Source organism: Pteropus medius, unplaced genomic scaffold (genome assembly GCF_902729225.1).
Source record: "Pteropus medius unplaced genomic scaffold, Ma_sr-lr_union100, whole genome shotgun sequence".
Classification (NCBI taxonomy): Eukaryota; Metazoa; Chordata; class Mammalia; order Chiroptera; family Pteropodidae; genus Pteropus; species Pteropus medius.
In genome coordinates, this window is record NW_024350397.1 from 2,943,500 (window position 1) to 2,966,292 (window position 22,793).

Genomic DNA, 22,793 nt, shown 5'->3' on the forward strand with positions numbered 1-22,793 from the left:
TTTTTTTCTCAACTGTTACTCATGGTTCTATGAGGTGTAGTCATCCAGAATAATTATATACCTTTAAAATGCTGATATTAAATTTTATTGAAATTTATTAAAATTATGGAAAGGGTGCCCATTTGAAAACTTCAGAATGTCAATTATTTTCTTCAGAAAGACAGACTTACATATAAACATTACTTAAATCATGCCTTAATTATGTAGAAACTTGGATAAATTGGTTGATTCTAAAGTCAGAATTAATATGAAATACATGGGTTTAATTGACAACTTGAAAATACTTTTTTATGATAAATTTAATGATAGATATATTGCTATCTTATTACGAAAGATAAACTATTTTCTTAAAATTTAATGCTTTAAAGATTTGAAGCATAATTATACATAAGCAGTATCACACAGAATAAGCTCTTTGTGATTGGAAAAGATGTTTAATGCAGTGTATAAGAGCACAGAATATGGAATCAGACTGCTAGGGTTCAAATCCTGGCCCTGCTGTTTCCTCATTGTATGATCTTCAACAAGTTACTTACCTTCCCTGTGTCTTGGTTTCCTCTTCTGTAAAACAGGGATATAAGTAGTAAGTAGAAGATAGATACTCTATTTTATAGGTTGATGTAAGAATTAAATGAGTTACTATTTATAAAACACTTGTACATATAATATTTAATAAGTGTAGCTACTAAAAGCAATATTATTGAATCACAATCTGTTTTAAGTACTTTTAAAAATTTATTTTCGATGAGATATAAAAACTGATTTTTACTCATTGGTTTTGATTATTTGTTTCTTATTTGTATTACAGTTACAAATTATAATACTGTGGTAGAAACAAATTCTGATTCAGATGATGAAGACAAACTCCATATTGTGGAAGAAGAAAGTATTACAGATGCAGCAGACTGTGAAGGCGGTGTGCCAGAAGACGACCTGCCCGCAGACCAAACAGTGTTACCAGGGAGCAGCGAAAGGGAAGGGAATGCCAAGAGCTGCTGGGAGGATGGCAAGTTTAATTTTTTTTAATAATATTCAATTCTCTTGATTATTTTTGTAAAAAAAATGTATTAACTATAAAGATAAATTGAATGAAATCTTTTTAAATGAACTTGTAAATTTATTTGTCTGTTAATCAATAGAAGGTAACCTTCTGTTTACCAAAAAGTAGATTATGAAGTAGAGGTTAATTAGGTAAAGGACAGGGAATAGAAGGTGCTTCAAACAGAAGACACAATGAGATCAGAGAAGTAAAGGGAAAGAATTGAAAGGGCATGGCGGGCTATGTCTGGGAAGTTGAATTTACTCCTGGAAGCTATGAGAATAACATCATTGATACATACTTTAGAAATAAGTCTGGTAGCAATATGGAAAATGATTTAGTGGGGGGAGTCTAGAGGCAAGAGGCTGTAATAATTCAGGCATTGTTAAGGGTTTTAGAACTAAAGTAGCCCTTGGTATTGCAATAAAAGAGAGAGATTTGACAGCAATGTAGGAGGTGGAACATACAGATTTGGTTGATTTTATGTGGAAGGTAACTGAGGAGGAAGGACTGCTGTAACTCTCAGACTTCTGGAAAATAGAATCCAGAGAAGTTAATTCTGCTTATTTATTATCACGACTGGTTAATGGCAGAGCTGTTACCCTGTTAAACTTTAATACTGAGCTCAAAACTTTTGGGAGCAAGGATTTCTTATGGTGTTTCCTATCTGTGTATTAAATTGATCCATCAGTGTAGTTGATCCAGTCTTAATATGGAAGCGAGAAGGAGATTACTTGTCTGGAAAAGAAGGAGATTAGGAGAATGGGATAGATGGAGGTAAAAAAGAAGATTAAAAATCAAGGAAGAGGTTCTGTTTCTGAAAATATGTTGGGATAGATTGTTTTGACTCTCACTGAAAATAAGTAATTATGTTAGATTTATAAAATAAGTAAGTAAGTAAATAAATAAATAAATAAGTAAGTAAGTAAGTCTTCTTGAAAGTTTTAAAGCGCTCAGTAGGTAGTAAGACAACAGATCGAAGTCCAAGTGAAGAGGGAACCCACAGAGGTAAGCAAAGGAGACTTTGGCTTTAAGGGCATTTGCCTAACCAAGGTAATGAAAAATGTGGTTTTCAAGCCTCTGTGAAGAAACAAAGCCTTGAGCCACCTAACAGTGTAATTTTTTAAAATTAATTAATTATTTTTAATTGAAGAAATTATTTCATTTTTTCCCATCTACCTCCCCCCTACCCTCTGGTAACCACTAGTCCATGTCCATGAGTCTCTGTTTGTTCTATTCCTTTGTTGCTTGTAGGTTTATATCCCACATATAGGTGATATCATGTGATTTTCAACTTTTTCTGTCTGGCGTATTTCGCTTAGCATGATTATCTCAAGGTCCATCCATGTTGTCGCAAATGGCAGTATTTCATCTCTTCTTATGGCTATAGAAGTCTCTCAAATAACTTAGCTAGAAGACAGCAACACAGGTGAGAATTGCCAGAAACAAAAGGAAGAAGAAGACTTAATTATTAGAGTTATCTGATACAGATTATAAAATGACTGTCATGTTTAAGGAAAAACTGGACAAACTTGAAATGATCTGCTCTGATAGAATAAAATATAAGCAACACATTTTAAGAAGAAACAAATGGAACTTCTAAAAATGAAAAAATAAAATAATAGTAATTCAAATTCAAAGGATAGATTTAATAGCAAAGTAAACAGAATCAAAGAAAGAATTAATGAATTGAGATATAAGGGAAAATTATGTTAAATGCCACTCAGAGAGATAGAGATAGAAAAATAAGTAGAACAGCATAAGAGACATGAGGGATAGAGAAGGAGAAGAGAGAATAGGGAAGCAGCAATATGAGATAATGGCCGAGAATTTTTTCAGAATCGATGGATACCAGGCCACAAATCAAGAAGCCCAACAAATCTCAAGAAGGATAAATAAATCTACCCCCAGGCACTTTATGGTGAAATTGCAGGACATTCAAGACAAAAATAGAAAACTCTTAAATCTAAAAAAAGTCAGATTATGTTTGAGAGAGTAGCAATTAGACTGACAGCTAAATTCTCAGGAACAACAATGGAAACCAGACATAGTAAAATGATGTCTGCCAATACAGAATTCTATACTTAGCAAAAAATATCTTTTAAGAAAGGAGATGCAATAAGGCAATTATTTCAGACAGGTTTCAGGCAATGGAAACAGAAAATGTGTTATCATTAGACCCTTACTAAAAAATGTAATTTAGGCATGAGGAAAGAAATCTTTGATAGAAGGTCTGAGATGTAAAAAGAGCAGAGAAAGTGACAAATATATGGTAAAGATAAACACATAATATTTCCCATGAAAATACTAACCCAAAAAGCATGTACAGCTAAAATTAATTTCTCATGTCAATAAAGAAACCATAGTGAAAATGAAGACATATTTTGAACTGAATGATAAAAATATTACATTTAAAAGTTTGTAGGATGTGATTAAAATTCATAGAACTGTACACCAAAAGAGAAAACAATATATTTTTCTGTATAATTTATATATGTTTGTGTATGTATGTATTTTTTCTTTCCTACAAAGAAAATTCTTGCCCAGATGGCACCACTGGTACGTTCTCTACATATTCAAGGAGCTAATAATTCCAATTTTAGACAGCTCTTCCAAAGACTAATATAAGAGGGAAGATTCCCCAACTTTTTAAACGAGGCTGCCATAATCTTGATACCAAACCAGAAAGCATAAGAAAAGAAAATTATAGATTCATTCAGAACACAGGTACAAAAATCCCCAACAAAAAACATTAGCTCTACATTATAATGTATGTACATGTGTGGAATGCAAAGTCAGAATAACATCTAAACCAATTTAAAAAATACCACTTTAACAAACTTAAAGAGAACAATCAAATATTCATTCTCAGTAGACACAAAAAATGTTTAGTAAAATTTAGTACGTATGATAACATCAAAGCTAGCAAACCAGAAATAAAAGGATACCTCATTTATCTAATAAAATGTGTCTATGTAAAGTTTATCACAGACATCATACTTAATGATAAAATGCAAAAAATATTTTCTGTGCAATCAGGAGCAAAGCATGTGTAAACAGAAATGAAATGATAAAAGAAATCCTGGAACATCAAGAAGGAAGAAAAGCCCTCCATTTAAAGATACATTCCTTTCATAAATAAACTACATTTCTAAACTTATATAAAGTGCTAATTCTAGGTTTTTCCTCACCTAACTTAAAAAAGAAAATTAAAGGTTTATATGTGCCACACCATGTTCATAAAAATCTTGCCTGATCAAGTAGGAAAAAAACAATAAACACAAAATTGTTTCTTTGATAAGAAATTTTGACCAAAGTAAAAAATCAGTATCAGCTACTGAAAACCATACGAAAAGAGAATTCTAGCATTCCACCAGGTAAAAAATACTTTCCCATTGCTAGAATTTAAAATGTCTTTGAGAAAATGTGCACAGAAGACGAGCAGCACTGTCCAGTGATGCAGGGCAACCAAGACCTCTTGCTAGAATATTGGATTAGAATCCTAAGTAAACTAATTTAAATTCATGGATATCAAGGTTAGTAAGTCTTACTCATTCATCTATTTGGTTACCATTAAGTCGCCCTTAGTCATGCATTCAAATGAAAGTTTATGTCTTCAGGTCTGAACAGAGAACTTTGGTCCTTGAATTGCTTCCTGGTCCTCAAGATGATCCTTGTGGATGAATTTGAAAAATTATCTCTCATGTTGGACATGTTTGACCAAACTAAGCTGATCCTGAAACAGAATCAGAAAACTTGAGTTACCACAAAAAGAGGGACAGTCAACCTATCAGTAGAGCACCACTCGTATTCACAGATACTTTCAGGTTCTGTTCTTTCATAACTGTCTCCACTGCTGTTCTTGTGTTCTTTACTTTTTTTCTGTGACCTATTAATAAACTACTACCCAATGTGAAAAGAAAAAAGAAAGAAAGAAAGCCTGTAGGGCGCCTTGATCCTATCACTAGTATAACTTCTAGAAAATTTAAATATGTAAAATTTTCTGCTATTGACTATTTCCTGCTAGAGATTAGCAATGTTTGATCAGAAAGTAGAGTAGCTGCTATTTAGGTTTTCAGAAGGAAGTTTAGAACGCCAGTTCAGTTGTTCAATGAAGAGTTTCTTGTCTAGCTACTTGAGGACGAATGAGGAGTAGTGAGGCAAAGGCCCTGAGCTAAAGGAAGCCACATCATCTATGACAATTAGTTATTTTAAAGACTTTTAAGAAAAAGGGGAAACAATAAAGTGGTAGGTGGCATTTTGCTATGCTAGAAACCAACACGTGAAACTGATATTTACACACATATAGCATAGTGCTAATCAAGAGTCTAAAGAATATGGAAAATGTAATATGATATTGAAATGTTAATATAATAAATACCTTTATAAAGCTAATTTTTTTGTGAATGAAATCTCGTTAGGATTAAGTTTTTAGAAAGATTATATAGAAGCAGCAGTATTTTTATTGTAGATATTAAATAAACTAGGACATGTTCACTTCCAAAAATAAACAAAAATTTTAAGTTCTATTGTCTTAAAATACTGTCAACTTTAAATTTTCTATGTAGGGAGGACAATATAATTTGGCATTGTGCCAACATATCTGTGCTCATCTTACAAGAGCTTGTGGTTCAGCCAAAACCTCTCATGCTTGTGTCAGTTAAACGTTTTTAAATATATACACTCTTACTTTGGAGACATCTGTTTCATTGGCCCCTCATATTTAATTTTAAAAATAGTATAAAACTAATTCAGCAATTTAAAATATTGATTAAGGGGAAGGGGGAGGTAGACAGCGTAAAAGGGGTCAAATATGTGATGATAGAAATCTAACTATGGGAGGTGAACACAATATACATATATATGCCTTACTGTTAAAACATACAGCTGAAAGTTACTGGATTTCATTAACCAATGTCACCATAAAAAATAAATTAATTAATTTGGAAAATAAAAAATTTAAAAAATTAAAAGAAATAAAATATTTTTTAATACACTAGCTATTAATATTTTGAAGTTGATGAATTTAAAAAATGATCTCAAGTAATAGTGACTTAAACGTTTTTCTGACTTGAAGAAAACTCTGGAAATTTACGTGTTTGTAAAAACACCAAGGCAATGAAAACTTTATAATAAAAATATTTAAAATTCTGATCTTATAGTCCACAGCAATAAGGCTTTCTTGGGCACAAGCTATAATAAAATGCTATAAGTAACTTATGCAAAGAAGGCATTATTTACTGTATAACACAGCATCGATCCAAATTGTACTCATCTCTCAAGATTCAGCTTAACCTACTCTTTGGAACCTTTTCCAGCCAAAAGTGGTGTAGAAAAATCTCAGCACATGGCTTCTAGTTTTCACTGTACCACTGTGTCTTTTGAGTTCCACTTTTGCATCTATAAAATGAAAAGACTGGGCCAGATGACCATGGAGGTATTTCTTAGCTCTACTAAATATGTAGCACTAATATTTTAATATTTCTAAATATCTCAGTATTAAGAAGTTGACACTAATGAAGGAGTTTGGGCTTTTCCCACACAGCTGAACCTCAGTTACACACTCTTTCCTCTTTAAAACTCTCAAATAAATCTGCTACCTAGAGTACAGTGTATATAGTTCTCTTTGTCATTATCTTTACAGTACACATATCCTTAAAGTATATGTTATCCTTACAATATATCTATATTATCCTATACAGTATATATCCTTATGACATATACATTATAGAGTACAGTGTATACAGTTCTCTTTGTCATTATCCTTACAAAAACTTAGGTTATTTTTCACCATCCCCCTCAATATATTGTGTAATTTACTTATAATAGTTAGGTTTATTTTTTGCTGTTTGTATTTCATTTTTCATTCTCCCTGTCAGACGAGTGATTTAAATTATTAATTTTTTGTTTATGGGAAACCTTGCCATGGTTATATGGGTAAGCTATACCAAAAGAAGATATACTCGGGGAAGTGTCACCTCTCCCCATCACTACCACCTTGTCTTCATTTACTCTCTAGTTAATAAATGTCTTCTCACAGAGATGTGGGTTATTCTGAAAGTACTTTATGTATATACTAGAATTGAACACATAAGTAAATGTATTGAAGATAATTAGGCCCATATGTCTTACTGTTTGAGAAAGAAGTTACAAGGGAAAGGGAGAAGGCTAGAATAAACCCTCTGGTGTTTGATTGGATTCAGAGCCATCAATATAAACTCATGGTTCTTAATATATATAAAGATAAATACAAAAATACAGATGGAGTTTATGCAGCTGTTAGTGTGCATATACACATATTTCCTAGCTCTGTCTGCTGAGAAGACATGGAAGCAGTGATACCTAGTAGCAATGAGCATACCTAGTGCTCAGATGTGAGATTCAAATACCATTCTCCAATTGAATATCAAAGATCCTTTTATAAATGGCCGTTTCTAGAACTGAGGTAGGGAAAATATTAGATAAGTTTGCAACAATAAGTAAGAAAGTGCTAAAAAAAAAAGGAAAGAAAGGCATAAGAGCCAACTTGACAGAACTCCCAATGGCCAAACCTGGAATAGTTTTAGCAAAATAATGGTAGTATTGGATTATAACCTATAGAATAAAATAAACATTTATGCATCCATATTGATATAAATAAATAAATATATGAGGAAAAAGAAAAGTTCTTTGTAGTAAAAGTCCATTCATAAATTAAGAAGTAATTAAGGAAGTGGAAAATCACCATTAGACAAACACCAGGGTAATAATTGTTACAGGCAAGAACCATCAGTGGATGCTAAAATTGGTGTGTGAAAGTACAATGAGAGAAAAAAAAGGATATTTACATGATTTCAAAGTATTTCTCTACCAGTTCATTATTAATTATAAAGGTACATAATAACTAGTATAAAAAACCTGACAAGATCCCACTTTAACCAGGTGATAATCAAGGTAAATGTCACCAGTAATAATACATAGTGACATATACCACTGGTGAGATACGTTAACAAAGGCACATCACTTCAGTGATATTCTTGCTCAAAATGCATTTTCTCAATCTAATCATTAGACACAATCAGAGAAATCGAATTGAGGGCATCCTACGAAATAAATGATCAGTACTCTACAGAAGTGTCAATGTCAAAGTCATAATAAAACAGACTAAAGTAACTTGTCAGAGACTGATTGGATTGTCAAATTTGGGGGGAGACTGTAGAGACAAGACAACTAAATGCTCTGTGGGATCTGGGGAAAAAAAACAGTAAGAAAACTGGCAAAAGTCAAATACATTAGTTAATTATTATTAATGTATTAATGATAATATAATAGTTTCCATAATAATATTGTGATTATATCAGATGTTCTCCTTAAGGAAAGCTGGTTTAAGGGTATACAGGAATTCTGTAATATGTTTACAGCTTTTTCGTAAGTCTAAAATTATTTTAAATTAAAAAGTTTTTAAAATCATAAAACGAAGCAAAAGGCCCTTTTGTTGGGTTTCCTTAGTATATCTGAAAAAAGTTGGTTTTCAAAAATATTGTTCTTAAAACAGTAATAGAACAAAAGAAAAAATGTTGAAACATAATAATTCAGCTTACAAAGTACATATGCTATCAGGTCGCTGATTAGGTCTCTGGCCTGCGTCCCATTCTTGTCACACAGAATGTCGGATACCTGCTCCCCAGGGGACTCAGGCACCGTCTTCATGGTCCTGTTGGTCTCACTCCACACTTGAGGGTGACAGCTTATTTCCCTACTGTTACAGAGCTAGTCTCAGTAACTTGAACTTCAGGGGCAAGGATAAATCTGCTAATTCTGCCTTTTATTAGAACTATTCTGGTCAGGTCTAGTTGGGGTTGTGAGAGACATGGCTTACTTTTTTGAGGAACCTCCATACTGTTTTCCGTAGTGGCTGTACCAATTTACATTCCCACCAGCAGTGTGTGAAGGTTTCTTTTCCCTCACAACCCCTCCAACACTTATTGTTCCTTGTCTCCCTGATAATAGTCTTTCTTACAGGTATGAGGTGATATTTCATTGTGGTTTTGATTTGCATTTCCCTAATAGCTAGTGAAGTTGAGCATCTTTTCACATATCTTTTGGCTGTTTGTGTGTGTCTTTTTGGGAGAAGTGTCTATTCAGGTCCTCTGCCCATTTGTTAATTGGATTGTTTTTGTTGTTGTTGTTGAGTTGTATGAGCACTTTCTATATTTCGGATATTAATCCCTTATCTGAGGTGTTGTTTGCAAATATCTTCTTCTCCCATTGGGTTTGTTACCTCTTTGTTTTGTTAATGGTTTCTTTTGCTGTGCAGAAGCTTTTTGTTTGGTGTAGTCCCATTCATTTATTTTGCTTTAACTTCCCTTGCCTTTGAGATCAAATTCATAAAATCTTCTCTAAAACTAAGGTCCATGAGTTTAGTACCTATGTTTTCTTCTATGCAACTTATTGTTTCTGGTCTTATATTTAGGTCTTTGATCCATTTTGAGTTAATTTCGGTTATGGTGACAGATAGCAGTCTAGTTTCATTCTTTTGCATGTGGCTTTCCAATTTTCCCAGCACCATTTATTAAAGAGGCTTTCTCTATTGTATAATGTGATTTAAAAAGGGAAAAAGGACATGAACAGACATTTTTCCAAAAAAGATATACAAATGGTGAACAAGTATATGAAAAGGTGTTTGATATTACTTATCTTCAGGAAAATGCAAATCAAAATCACATTGAAATATCACCTCACACCTGTTAGAATAACTATTATAAAAAAGAGATTTCAGGCATTGGTGAAGATGTGGAGAAAAGGGAACCCTTGGTGCACTGATAGGACTGTAAATTGGTACAGCCACTATGAAAAATCCATACGGACTCTTCCTCAAAACAATTAGAAATAGAACTATCACTTTGTAAGGTATATGTGTCTAATCACTATGTTGCACACTCGAAACTAATATATTGTGTATCAACTGTAATTGAAAAATAAATTTAAAAAATAGAACTATCATATGATCCAGCAATCCTGCTTCTGAGTATATATCCCAAGGAAAAGAAATTATTACCTCAAAAAATTATCTGCACTACCATGTTCATTGAAGCATTATTTATAAACCAAAGTGTCTGTGGATAGATGAATGGATAAAGAAAATGTGTGTGTGTGTGATGGAATATTATTTGGCTACAGAAAAGAAGTAAATCCTGCAATTTGCAACAACATGAATGAACCCTGAGGGCATTATGCAAAGTGAAGTAAGTCAGATAGAGAAAAATAAATAACGTATGATCTCCCTTTTATGCAGAATCTAAAAAAAACTTATAGAACAGAAAATAGATTGGTGGTTGCCATTGAATGGTGGCCAAAACATTGAAACAACCAAAGCTTCCTTTGATAGATGATTGGATAAAGAAGATTTGACACATATATACAATGGATTACTCAGCCATAAGAAAAGATGAAATACTGCCATTTGCAACAACATGGATGGATCTTGAGATTATCATGCTAAGCGAAATAAGTCGGAAAAAGTTGAGAACTGTATGATTTCATTCATACGTGGGATATAAAACTGAAAGCGAGAAATGAACAAGACAAAAACTCAGATACAGACAACAGTTTAGTGGTTGCCAGAGGGAAAGGAAGGATGGAGGAAGGTAGAAAAGGATAAAGGGAGTCAAACATATGGGATCAAATATATGGTGACAGAAGATTTGACTGTGGATGGTGAACACACAATGCAATACATAAATAATGTATTATCAAATTGTACACTTGAAACCTATATAATTAACCAATGTAACCTAAGTAAATTTAATTTTTAAAAAAATCTCATTTTTTTATTATTTTTGCTATCAAATTATATGAGTTCCTTTTATATTTTGAATATTAACCCCTTTTCAGATAAATGACTTGTAAACATTTTCTTCCATTCCATTCATTTTATTCATTATTTCTTTTCTTTTACTGCGCAGAAGCTTTTTTAATTTGATGTAGTCCCGCCTGTTTATTTTTTATTTTGTTGTCTGTGCTTTTGATGTCATCCAAATAAAACATTGCCAAGATCAATTTCAAGGAGCTTTTATCCTATATTTTCTTCTAGGATTTTTATAGTTTCATGTTTCATTGAAATCTTTAATCCATATCAAGTTAATTTTTGTGAGTTGTATAAGATAGTTCAATTTCATTCTTTTGAATGTGAATATCCAGTTTTCCTAACACCATTTATTGAAGAGAATGTCTTTTTCATTGAGTATTCTTGGCCCCCTTGTCAAATATTAGTCAGCCGATATATGCAGGGGTTTATTTCTGGGCTCTTGATTCTTTTCCATTAGTCTATATGTCCGTTTTTCTATCCGTACCATTACTGTTTTGTGTACTATAGCTTTGTAGTATAGTTTGAAATCAAGAACATAATACCTACAGCTTTGTTCTTTTTTCTCAAGATTGCTTTGGCTACTCAGGGTCTTTTGTGATGTCATATAAATTTTAGAATTTTTTTCTATTTCTGTAAAAAAAAAAATGCCATTCACATTTTGGTAGGGATTATATTGAATCGATAGATGGCTCTGGGTAGTATTGACATTTTAAAAATATTAATTCTTCCAAAATTCATGAACACAGGATATTTTTCCATTTACTTGTATCTTTAGTTTCTTTCATCAGTGTCTTACAGTTTTTAGTGTGCAAATCTTTCACTGTCTTGTTTAATTGATTCCTAAGTATTTTATTGTTTTTGATGCATTTATATCACAGTATTGTTGGCCTCATAAAATGAGGAAGTATTGCCTCTTCAATTTTTAAAAAAGTTTGAAGAGAACAGGTATTAAATCTTCTTTGAGTGTTTGGTAGAATTCTTTGAGTGAAGCCATCTGGTCCTGGGCTTTTTACTTTTGGGGAGGTTTTTGATGATTATTTCAATTTCCTTACTGTTGATTGTTCTAATTAGATTTTTCAGTTCTTCGTGATTCAATCTAGGAAGGTTGTATATTTCTAAAAACTTGTCCAATTTCTCTTGGTTATTGAATTTGGTGGTATATCATCTATCATAGTAGTATTATATATTGTGTTTTGGTGGTATCTGTTGTATCTTCTCTTTCATTACTGATTTTGTTTATTTATGTCTTTTCTCTTTTTTCCTTATTGAGTCTAGCCAGGCACTTTCAATTTTATTGATCTTTTCAAAGGATCAGCTCTTTGTTGCATTAATTTTGTTCTATTTTTTTTTTCTCAATTCCATTTAATTCTGCTCAAATTTTTATTATTTCTTTCCTTTTGCTAACTTTGGGCTTTATTTGTTTCTTTTTTTTTCAAGATGTAATGTTAGGTTGTTTACTGGAGATTTTTCTTGTTTCTTGAAGTAGGCCTGTAATGATGTGAACTTCCCTCTTAATGCCGCTTTTGCTATATCTCAAAAGTATTGATATGTTATATTTTTATCCTCATTTGTTTCGGTGTATCTCTTGATCTCTCCTTTGATTTCTTTTTTGACCCATTTCTTTAGTAGCACGTTGTTTAATCTCCACATATTTGTGGAGATTTTCCCTGCTTTCTTTTTGCAGTTTATGTGTAGTTTCAAAATGTGGTGGTCAGAGAATATGCTTGGTATGATTTCAATCTTAAGTTTTTTGAGGCCAGTTTTTGTGTCTCAAACATATGGTCTGTTTTTGAGAATGTTCCATGTGCACTAGGGAAGAACGTATAACCTGGTGTTTTCTAATGAAAGGCTCTGTAAATGTCGATTATGTCCAATTAGTCTAATATATCATTTAAGGTTGATATTTTCTTATTGATTTTCTGTTTGGATAACCTATCCATAGCTGTCAGTGACTCTTATAAATGAGATTGGTTCCATTATTTCTCTTTTATATAGTTCATTGTTAGTATGTAAAAATGCAACTGATTTTTATATATTGATTTTTTTATCTTGCATAGGACCTTTGATTTCTTATATATCAGTATTTTGTATTTTTAAAATACAGATCATGAACATGTTTATTGAGATTTACAACTATGTATTCATTTTCAGAAGGAGAAGCTATAGTGAATGTTTTGTTTTTAATATATTTGCCATTTGTCCATTGCTGTTATGTAGCAAGCAATATGATTAATTTTTGTGTGTTTACCTTATATCCGGGGGATTTGCTATTTCTAGAAATTTTTTGTGGATTTCTTTGAGATTTCTAGGTAAACAGTCTTCTCAAATAGGGACAGTTTTATCTCTTCCCTTCTAATCTGTGTAATTTGATTTTTTTAATTGATTTATTATAAGATGTCAGGAGTAGTGAGAGTGAACATTTTCCTTTTTCCCAGTCTTAGAAGAAATGTATTTCACCTTTAAGTATTATGTTAACTGTAAGGTTTTTTGGTAGGTGGACTTTATCAAACAGAGCACATTTCTATTCCTAGTTTGCTGAGAATTTTCATCCTGAACAGATGTTGAATTTTTTCAAACTTTAATATGTTTTCTGTACCAATCGATACGATCATGTAGTTTTTCTTCTTTAGCCTGTTAACAGAGGGATGCATTAGTGGATTTTCAAGTGTTGAACAAGCCTTGGATTCCCTGGAAAGCCCACTCATTTTCTTTTCAGATATTGCTGATTTTGACTTGGTGATATTTTGTTGAAGATTTTTGTGTCAGTGTTCATGACAGATATTAGTCTGTAGTTTTCTCCTTTTTTTTTTGTACTGTGTTATAAGGTTTTGGTGTCAGGATAATACTGGCCTCATAAAATGAATTGGAAACTGTTCCTTTCTCTCTTATTTTCTTGAAAAGATCATTTAAATTTAGTGCTTTTTCTTTAAATGTCTGGTAAAATTTGCATGTAAAACCATCTAGGCCAGGAGTTTTGTTTCATTTTAGGGGAAAGATTTCAAACTATAAATTCAATTTTTAAAATAGTTATAGGAATATTCAGGTTAGCCATTTCATCTTGGATAAGTTTTAGTTGTTTCCGTTTCAAATTTATGTGTTTAGAGATGTTCACCTTACAGGAACACTTTAAGGAAAATAGCTAACAATTACATAGCACTTACTATGTACCTGGTACGTTACTAAGCACATACTATATTAATTAACTTAATTCTCACAGCAACCCTAGTACCGTTGTTATCCTCCAAATTTATATTTTGTAAACTAGTTATATTTTGTAAACTGCCTCACAAATTACTTAATGGATATATAAAATTTTTCATTTTAAGTGTAAGTAATTATAAACTAATTTCTGGCATATTGAAAACATTGACATTTTTAACATAATTCATATATGAAATTTATAGCACTTTAAAAACTACTATCAGGTTTTTTTTAAAATAAGAAAAGTTTTTCTTTAAGAGTCAGAAATGTATATTATAATGTTTACTACTTGAACTCATAGTCTTTATTATTTTAATATCTGCTGGCTCTGTAGTAATACTCCCTTTTCATTCCTAGTATTAGTAATTTGTGGCTTCCTTTTTTGGTCAGTCTTACTGAACATTTATCAATTTTATTGATCTTTTCAAAGAATCAGCCTTTTGTTTCATTTTTTCTCTATTTTCAATTTTATTGATTTCTGCTTTTTATTGTTTTTCTTCTGTTTGCTCTTGGTTTGGTTTGCTTTTCTTTTTCATATCCCATATTTCAGTTCTCAAAGTCTGTGGTCAGATCCACACAAATTCTGATAATGTTGTTTTTCATTTTCATCTTTGACCCATGGATTTTTTTAGAAGTGTGATAATTTCCATAGTGAACATTTTCTAACCTTTCTATTATTAGGATCTAGTTTCAATTTATAGTGAGAGAACACACTTTGTATGATTTCATTCATTTTAAGTTGATTAAAGTTTGTTGTATGATCCTAGATATAGTCTGCCTTTATGAATGTACTATATACATTTGCAAAGAATGTGTATTCTTTGATTGTTGGGTGGGATGTTCCATAAATGTCAGTAGGTTATAGTAGTTGTTAATGTTGCCTAGTTCTGTATGCTTGCTGATTTTGTTTGCTTGTTCTGTCAATTAATGTGAAAGAAGTATTGAAGTCTCCAATTACAATCATGGACTTGCTGCTACTTTCTATTCTGTCAGTCTCATATTTTGAAGTTCTGTCTAGCAACAGAACTTCAAAATATGAGACTGACAGAATAAACGTTTAAGATTGTTTTGTCTTCTTGGTGAATTGACCTTATTATATAATGTTTCTCTATAACTCTGGTGATTTTCTTAGCTCCAAAGTTTACTTTGATATTAAAATAGTCACCTGTCTTTCTTTTAATTATTTCCTTGGTATGTCTTTTTCCATCCTTTTACTTTTATCATATCATTAGATATGAAATAACTTTTTTGTAGAGAGCTATTTATTTAGATGGAGCTTGGTTTTTTAAATCTATTCTGATAATCTGACCTTTCATTGGCCTATTTAGACTATTTACAATTAATGTAACTTTTGATGTTTGTATTTAGGTTTACCATTATATAGTATTTATTTTGTTTCCTGTTTTTTCATTCTTTTGTATCTCATTAACTGCCCCTTTTGGATCATTTGAATATCTTTTAGTTTTCTGTTTTCATTTATTTATTTCATTTTGACTATGTTTACACAGATTTTTTAGTAATTGCTCTATAGATTAGAGTACACATAACTTTTCACAGTCTACTTAGAATTAATGTTTAACCACTCCAGGTGAAATATGGAAACCTTACCCCCATATGGGTCCCATTACCCTTCCCTCCTTCATGTTGTAGTTGTCATATGTACTACATCATTTATCTTGTTTTCTTTCATTCCTGACATTTTAAGTTTCCCTCTAATATAATTTCCCCTTCTTTTTGAAGATCTTCCTTTAGTAGTTCTTTTAGATCAGGTCTGCTAGCAGTGAACTCCATTAGTTTTCCTTCATCTGAGAATGTCTTTATTTACCTTTGTTTCTGAAGTATAGTATATTTGCATTGGGTATAGAATTTGGAGTTGACAGCTTTCTTTTTTTAGCACTTTAAAAATGTTCCACTTCCTTATGTAATCCTCGATTTAATGATAAATCTTTTAAATCATTATTCCCTTACAGTTATGGGAATAAGTGCCATTTTCTCTGGCACTTTTAAAGATTTTTTTTTAAACTTTAATTTTAGGAGTTTGATTGACAGTTTGGGCCTGGATTTGGGGGGCTTTATCCTGTTTGAGATTCAATTAACTTCTTGAATCTGTTGGTTTATGTCTTTCTTGGACTCCAATCACATGAGTGTTAGATATTTTATTATTGTCCCACACATCTCCGAGACTGTTTTTTTAATCATTTTACTTTCTTGTTGAAATTGGGTATTTTCCATTGATCTATCATCAAGTTCACTGATCTTTCCTCTTTCATCTCCATTTGCTATTGAGCCCATTCAGTGATTTAAAAAATTTTATTACTTTATTATTAGTTCTAAAGTTACCTTGTTCTAATTTATAGCTTCCATTTGCTAATGAAAATTTGCAGAAACTCTCTTTCCATTCTTTTCAAGCATGTTCACTCTTCTTGGAGCACTTTTTTAATAGCTGGCTTAACATCTTTGTTTCATAATTTCAACATCTGTCCATTCTCAGCTGTACCTCTTTCTATAGAAGTTGAGATTTTCCTGGTTCTTCACATGCCTAGTACTTTTGGATTGTATCTGAACATTTCAAATATTATCTTTGAGACTCTTGGTCTCAAAAGAGTCTGTAAGTTCCAACCAACTTTTTGCGTGTAGTGGTCATATCCCATACTTTAGTTCTCAAAGTCTGATCAGATCCACACGTGAGAAGTTTGGGCATGAATCCAGGAGTTCACAAATAACTTTATTGGGTTGCTTTCCTGTTTCCCTCCCTTTCCATGATTTCCCAACTACTTTCAGTTCCCTAGGATGCCCCTTTTCAGTCTTCTGTCCAAAAATCTGGGACTTTATTTGCCGTACTTTGCCACATAGTTACTTTCTGTAACTATGACTGTAGGAGAAAAGCTGCAAGAAGATGGCAAGAAAGAACTCAGTGGAAGTTTGTACCACCCTTTTGGGGCCACTGCTCCTCCGATTGGATAAGAAGGTTTCCTTTCCTGGAATTTGGGGTACCTTTAGACCCTTGCTGTCACTGTAGTCTCTACCACTACCTTGGGATGACCTGGGGGCAGGAACATAAGAGAATAGAGGGGAAAATGACTATTTTTCCCTTCTTTGATCCCTTTCCTGTTCCTTGAGCCTAAACTAGAGTGTTTTTCCTAGAGCTCTGTCTGCCATTTTCTAGCATCCACTTCTTGCCTTTAGGCTGCTTTGGATCCAGGCCTTGGAATGGGTAGAATCACTTCCAGTTCCGTGGAACTTTGAATTCTTGTCTTGTCTTCTTACCCAGTCTGCCTGCTATGATTTGACTTTCAGAGACTTCAATAGCAACTCCGTGAATTCTACCCAGGCTTTTTTAGCTGTAGGACACAAAGGGTGGTTTGTACTTACCCATCTTAACCAAAGCTGGCCTTAGGTATATTTTTTTACCTTTCTCTAAGTTAACAGGTATTCATGGAGGTTGTGAATTATATTTACTCTGACTGTGATGGAAAATTATACTAAAAATTACATGCATATTATGTAGAGACTAAAGCATACAGAAGGAAAAATGAAGCTCTCTGGAAACATTCTGAAAAAGTATACTGTGAAATAAACATTTCATCCCTAATTAAAGTTTGAACACTTTATGTTTGAATTCAGAAATCTATTGACATTTGCTTTTTGGATAGTATTTCTGTAGCATGGACAGTAGGGTGGGAAGAGCAGAAAGCAGTATCAAAATGAAAGAAGTGTGAACTGAACTTTAAATAACCAGATTAGTAGAAGTTATTCAGATGGAAAGGGTAATGGTATTCTAGGCAGAGGGAAGAACTTGAGGAAAGGTGGGTATTAATGTGTATTGCGTATTAAAGGCGGTATAATGCTACGTATGGATGTACATTAGAGGAAGAGATGAAAACAGGAGAAGAAAATCTGATTCTGTTAGCCACTCATTGTGCCTTATTAGAGACTGATATAAAATATTCCCACAAACACATGGTTAGAAATAGTTAGAAAACACATAGATACGAATTTCAAAACTATAAGTTTTAGAATTCAGAACATGTGCTGTGCTAATTTATCAGTCCTGTACTTTGAACTGTTCTCTCCTGCCAATGATAGTAAGTCTTCTGGATTTTTAATTAAAATGAATTACATTTGCCATTCTTGTTTTTACTTACTAGGAATTTCATCTTATGGCAAATTGAACAAGTGCTACCTCTTTTGATCTAAATTTGTGGCATTTGCCTTTGACTTTTTAAAATTAAACTTTCAACTTGGAGATAAATATAGATTCACAAATAATTCATAAAGAGTTTTGGATTCACAAATAATACAGAGATCCTATGTATCTTTTACCCAGTTTCCCCCAGTGGTAAAAACTTGCAAAAATAGTACAGCCAGAATATTAACATTGATATAGGCAAATACAGAAAAATTCTACCACCATAGGGCTCCCTAGTTGCCTTTTATATATCCACTCTCTCTTTCCCTTCCCTCTGCCCCATTCCTAACCCTTAGCAACCACTAATCTGTTCTCCATTTTTATAATTTTGTCATTTCAAGGATGTTAGATAAATGGAATCATACAGTATGTATGACTTTTGAATTGGCTTTTTTCACTTTCCACCATTTTTTGAAGATTTATCTAAATTGTTGCATTTATGAATGGTTCGTTCCTTTTTATTGCTGGGTAGTATTTCATGGCTTATTTTTCAGCTATATTTTTCATTATTTGGCGGGGGGGAAGATCTTGTTACTCAGGAGTTTTCTCATTTACTTATTTGTTTTGGAATTGAGACTAAAAGCAAAACCTTAGGAACATTCTAGTTTTCCTTTCTAAATTGCATATAGATTAGTCATTCGTAATGTGTTGACATTAAGTCTTACAGGAGAGAAAATCTTACGTACAAGTAAACTCTACTACTTTTATTGTATTTCCTAAACTAGAAGATCAAAACATATGAGGGAGAATGCAGCTTGAAAAATATTTAGAAGAGCCCCTGTTCAGTACACCCTCATGCCAATCTGGGGATGAAGCAGGAAAGAGCCTGTTCCTGGACAACACCCAGCAGTGCAAGAAGTGTGTTCACATTACAGGCCAGCATTAGGATCTTCCTGTTTTCATTAGTCAACATGGCTTTAGTTATTGAACCAAACTTCTAGCCCCAATAATGAGGGAAAGAATGGAGACTTCTAGTTTTTAAATTGTGTTTTTAAAGTCTGGGACCAGATTCTGAAGTATGTTAAATGCTCATCTAAGGAACCTAGATTTTTCCAATGGAAATGAAGTGAATAAGTAATTGTATTGCAGACAATGCCAAAATTAGCTACACTAATAACTAAGTAGAAAAATTAATAATGTCCAAAATACCATTTTAACCTTTTGAATATCAGTGTTATCTTCCAACAGGAAGTAATTCTGGCTGTTTTGATTTTCATTTAAGGAGAAATAGAGGGCATAGATATATAATAATAATATATTACTATCATTTTAGTTTAAGTAGATGCTTTAGAGAGAGAGAGAAAAGGATATTAGAGAATTTCAGACACTTAGTAAATACTAGTGCTTATCTTACAGTATTAGAAACACTTTACCAGGGATTTTTAAACTGCCATTTTGCTGATGGCAAATATAAAATGAGAATTCTTCAGCAGAAGTTGATCTTATCGTTATCTGTTTTATATAGTGTCTTTCTTTTTGCTGATCTAAAGAGATTTGTGCATATTTTAACTATTTTTCGCATTGTGATCATCTTTAAGAACTAATATAAAAGTTAATGAGTATAAAAGTTAATGAGTAAGACAATCTGCCAGATAAATCCATCTGATATTCTAAGGCACATGAAGAAATACATGCTTTAATGTGAACAAAGATTTTACTTGACTAGTGCTCTGTTTCTCAATTCAATTATCAAACTTAGGGGCAATCTAAGTCAAGACTTTTGACTGATATATATTCAGTGGGATTTGAGTGGGGTGCAGATAAGTACATGATGTTTTAGTATGACTTTGTAAGTATTCCAATCATAATTATAATATATACTCTGCTACTAGATTTTAAAAAAGAAGTTTTTAACTCCTTCACATCTTTCATATATGTACATGTAATAAATTATTATAATAAATAAAATGTGCCCGAATATATAAAACACACTTTCTGTTTGCCAAAATAATATACACAGTGACTTAGATCTTATTCTTTATACAATGCTGGAATCAGCCTACTTGATTTACTTAGAACTAATCAAATATATATATATAGGTGTCAGAGGAGGATAATAGACACCTAGAAATGTACCATCATTATTATTTACTCTGGGCACAGTGAAATTTGGTCACTTTTTTCTACTCGTCTGGTACTCTAGCTAGACAAGGAAGAGTATAGTGAAAGGAGGTTTTAGAGCCGTCCAGATCCGCATTGGAATTCCACTTCTCCCGCCTAATGCTGTGTGTCCTTGTGCAAGTTAGTTAACCTCCTCAAGCCTCAAGTTTCAGTATTGCTTTTTTTAAACTTGTAAAATAGTTATAAAGGTTAAAGGAAACAGGTTTATAAAGCATCTAAAACATGAAATCTATGCTTTGGGGGAGAAATAAAATAAGGAATCCTACTACCTATAGGTAGAGCTCCTCTTCTAAAAAAATACTAACATCCCAGTATGCTTATAATTTCAGAATTATATATGACTCTTCACTAATTTTGCTTCTTTAAACTATTTTGTAGATTTGGTAAAACTATCTGCTTAATTTCTTTAAAAAGCTTTACTTTTCAAGGACACATTGCTATATATAAAAAGAAAAAAATCCAAATTAAATACAACCTAAAAGTTATCAGATTTCTAAAGCTTAAAATGTTTGTGACAAATGATCTCTTTTAATCCTTTGCTCTTTGATTTTAGGAAAGGAAGGACAAGAAATCCTGGGGCCTGAAGCTCAGGCAGATGAAGCTGCATGTGCAGGTACTCTTTTGCCATTTCCTTTCTGACTGTAGTCTTTGAATAGTCTTTCGTGTCACTGGTTTTTGCATTTGCGAGTCCAACTGAATTTGATCTGTTTCTTCCTTTTTTATCTTCTTGCTCTCAAATGTTTAAGTACCTAGGCATATGGGCACTATATAAAAAGTTAGAAGTTCATATTATGTACAATTTTAAACTTACAGATTGGTATTATAGAGCAGATATTCATCTGTAAGGAGGGCAAGTATAATCTACAGATAATCTAAAAACAAAAAAACTGTTCAAGTGATGATTTTAACCTCCATCAAATTTTTTACCAAGGTTATGAAAATCTAAGTATTTTGAATTTCATTATTACCAGGATCTGCATTAAATTGCCCATAAGACAGAAAGCAGAAGAGAGTAAGCAAATATCATAGATTTATATCATCTATAAACCAAATGAGAATCCTGAATATTGATGAGATGAATGAACATGTCACAGCAAACAAGAGAATCAAAAATGTTTCTTGTGATTTCTGCGAAGACCAAAATTAAGCCAAATTACAGTAAACAAGGCAATTTGCTTCTGGGTGACTAAAAGTACATACTTCCTGAGACTAGTACCAGTCTGTGTCCTGTTAGGAACTGGGCCACACATCAAGAGGTGAGCAGCGGGCAAGGGAACAAACCATTTGTATTTGCAGCCGCTCCCCAGTGTTAGCATCACCGCCACAGCTCCACCTCAGATCGTCAGGCATTAGATCCTCGGAGGAGCACAGGTCCCTGGTACCAAAAAGGTTGGGGACTGTTGCTCTATAGTGAATTCAGATCAGATTTAAGAAGCAAAAGAGTAACTGCAAAACTTAAATTCAGATCTTATGTATGATAATACCAGGCAGTTATCATGTCATGAAAGAACTCTTAGAATATAAACTTCAAAAATGAATTCCAAATTTTTGAAATATTTCCTCAAAATACTACACTTAAAAGTAGTATAATTGTATTTTGTATATACAACCATAAATTAAATTATATTAAATATTTCTATCATATAGTCTTAATTAAATTTTCTGTGTTTTCTTCTCTTTTGTTCAACACATAGATTTTTTTCTTTGCAGTGCATTTTAGGAATATTCCATATAGTCTTATAAGATGAGTGTGTTTCATAGTAATGTGTCAAAATAGATTTTTATAATATAAATATTAGCACTCCCATACTTGTCAGTCAGTTCCGTAAAACAAAGAGTAAAAGTTTACTAAAGGTGCATTCCAAATTAAATAATAATGAAATATGTGATAATTTATGGTACCTGCAGCCTAAGATTTTATATTCTGCCTTTAACTTGGTTGTGTTTAACTTACCTAAATATTTAGGTATGCTTGTTATCAAATATTTGTCATGCTAACTTACACATTATATAAAATATTTAAACTGGATGTTTGTTATTAGTAAAATAGTGTTAATGAACACAAAAGACTGCTATTTATTACTGTATAACCTAATGTTTTTGGGTGTTTTTTTTTTAACCTTGATTACTTATATTACCAGAGTTAAAATTGTTTGCTCTTTTAGGCAAAATACAATTTTAAAAAGACATTCACAGTTCCAAGTTTACAGTATTTTACCTTATAATTTGTTCTTCACTACAAAAAAATGAATGGATTCTTTCACTTCGAAGTACTGAGTAATACATAATTCCCCCTACCAAAGAAAAAAATCACATCTGGAAGGTACAGTAACCTTGTATTAACCAGAGTTGCTGCGAAATTGTAAGGTCTTCCCACCCACAAGATGATTCCTGCT

At 32.3% G+C, this 22,793-nt stretch overlaps 1 protein-coding gene across 1 annotated transcript in view; it reads left to right on the plus strand.

Annotated features, from left to right (window-relative positions):
- Window positions 1–808: 808 nt before the first annotated feature.
- Window positions 809–22,793, plus strand: part of ZEB1 (zinc finger E-box binding homeobox 1) — a 51,054-nt gene continuing 29,069 nt past the window's right edge. The window contains exons 1-2 of the mRNA XM_039839746.1: window positions 809–1,006; window positions 20,951–21,010. The gene's annotated coding sequence lies outside the window, so the exon portion shown is untranslated. The remainder of the gene's footprint in view (window positions 1,007–20,950; window positions 21,011–22,793) is intronic.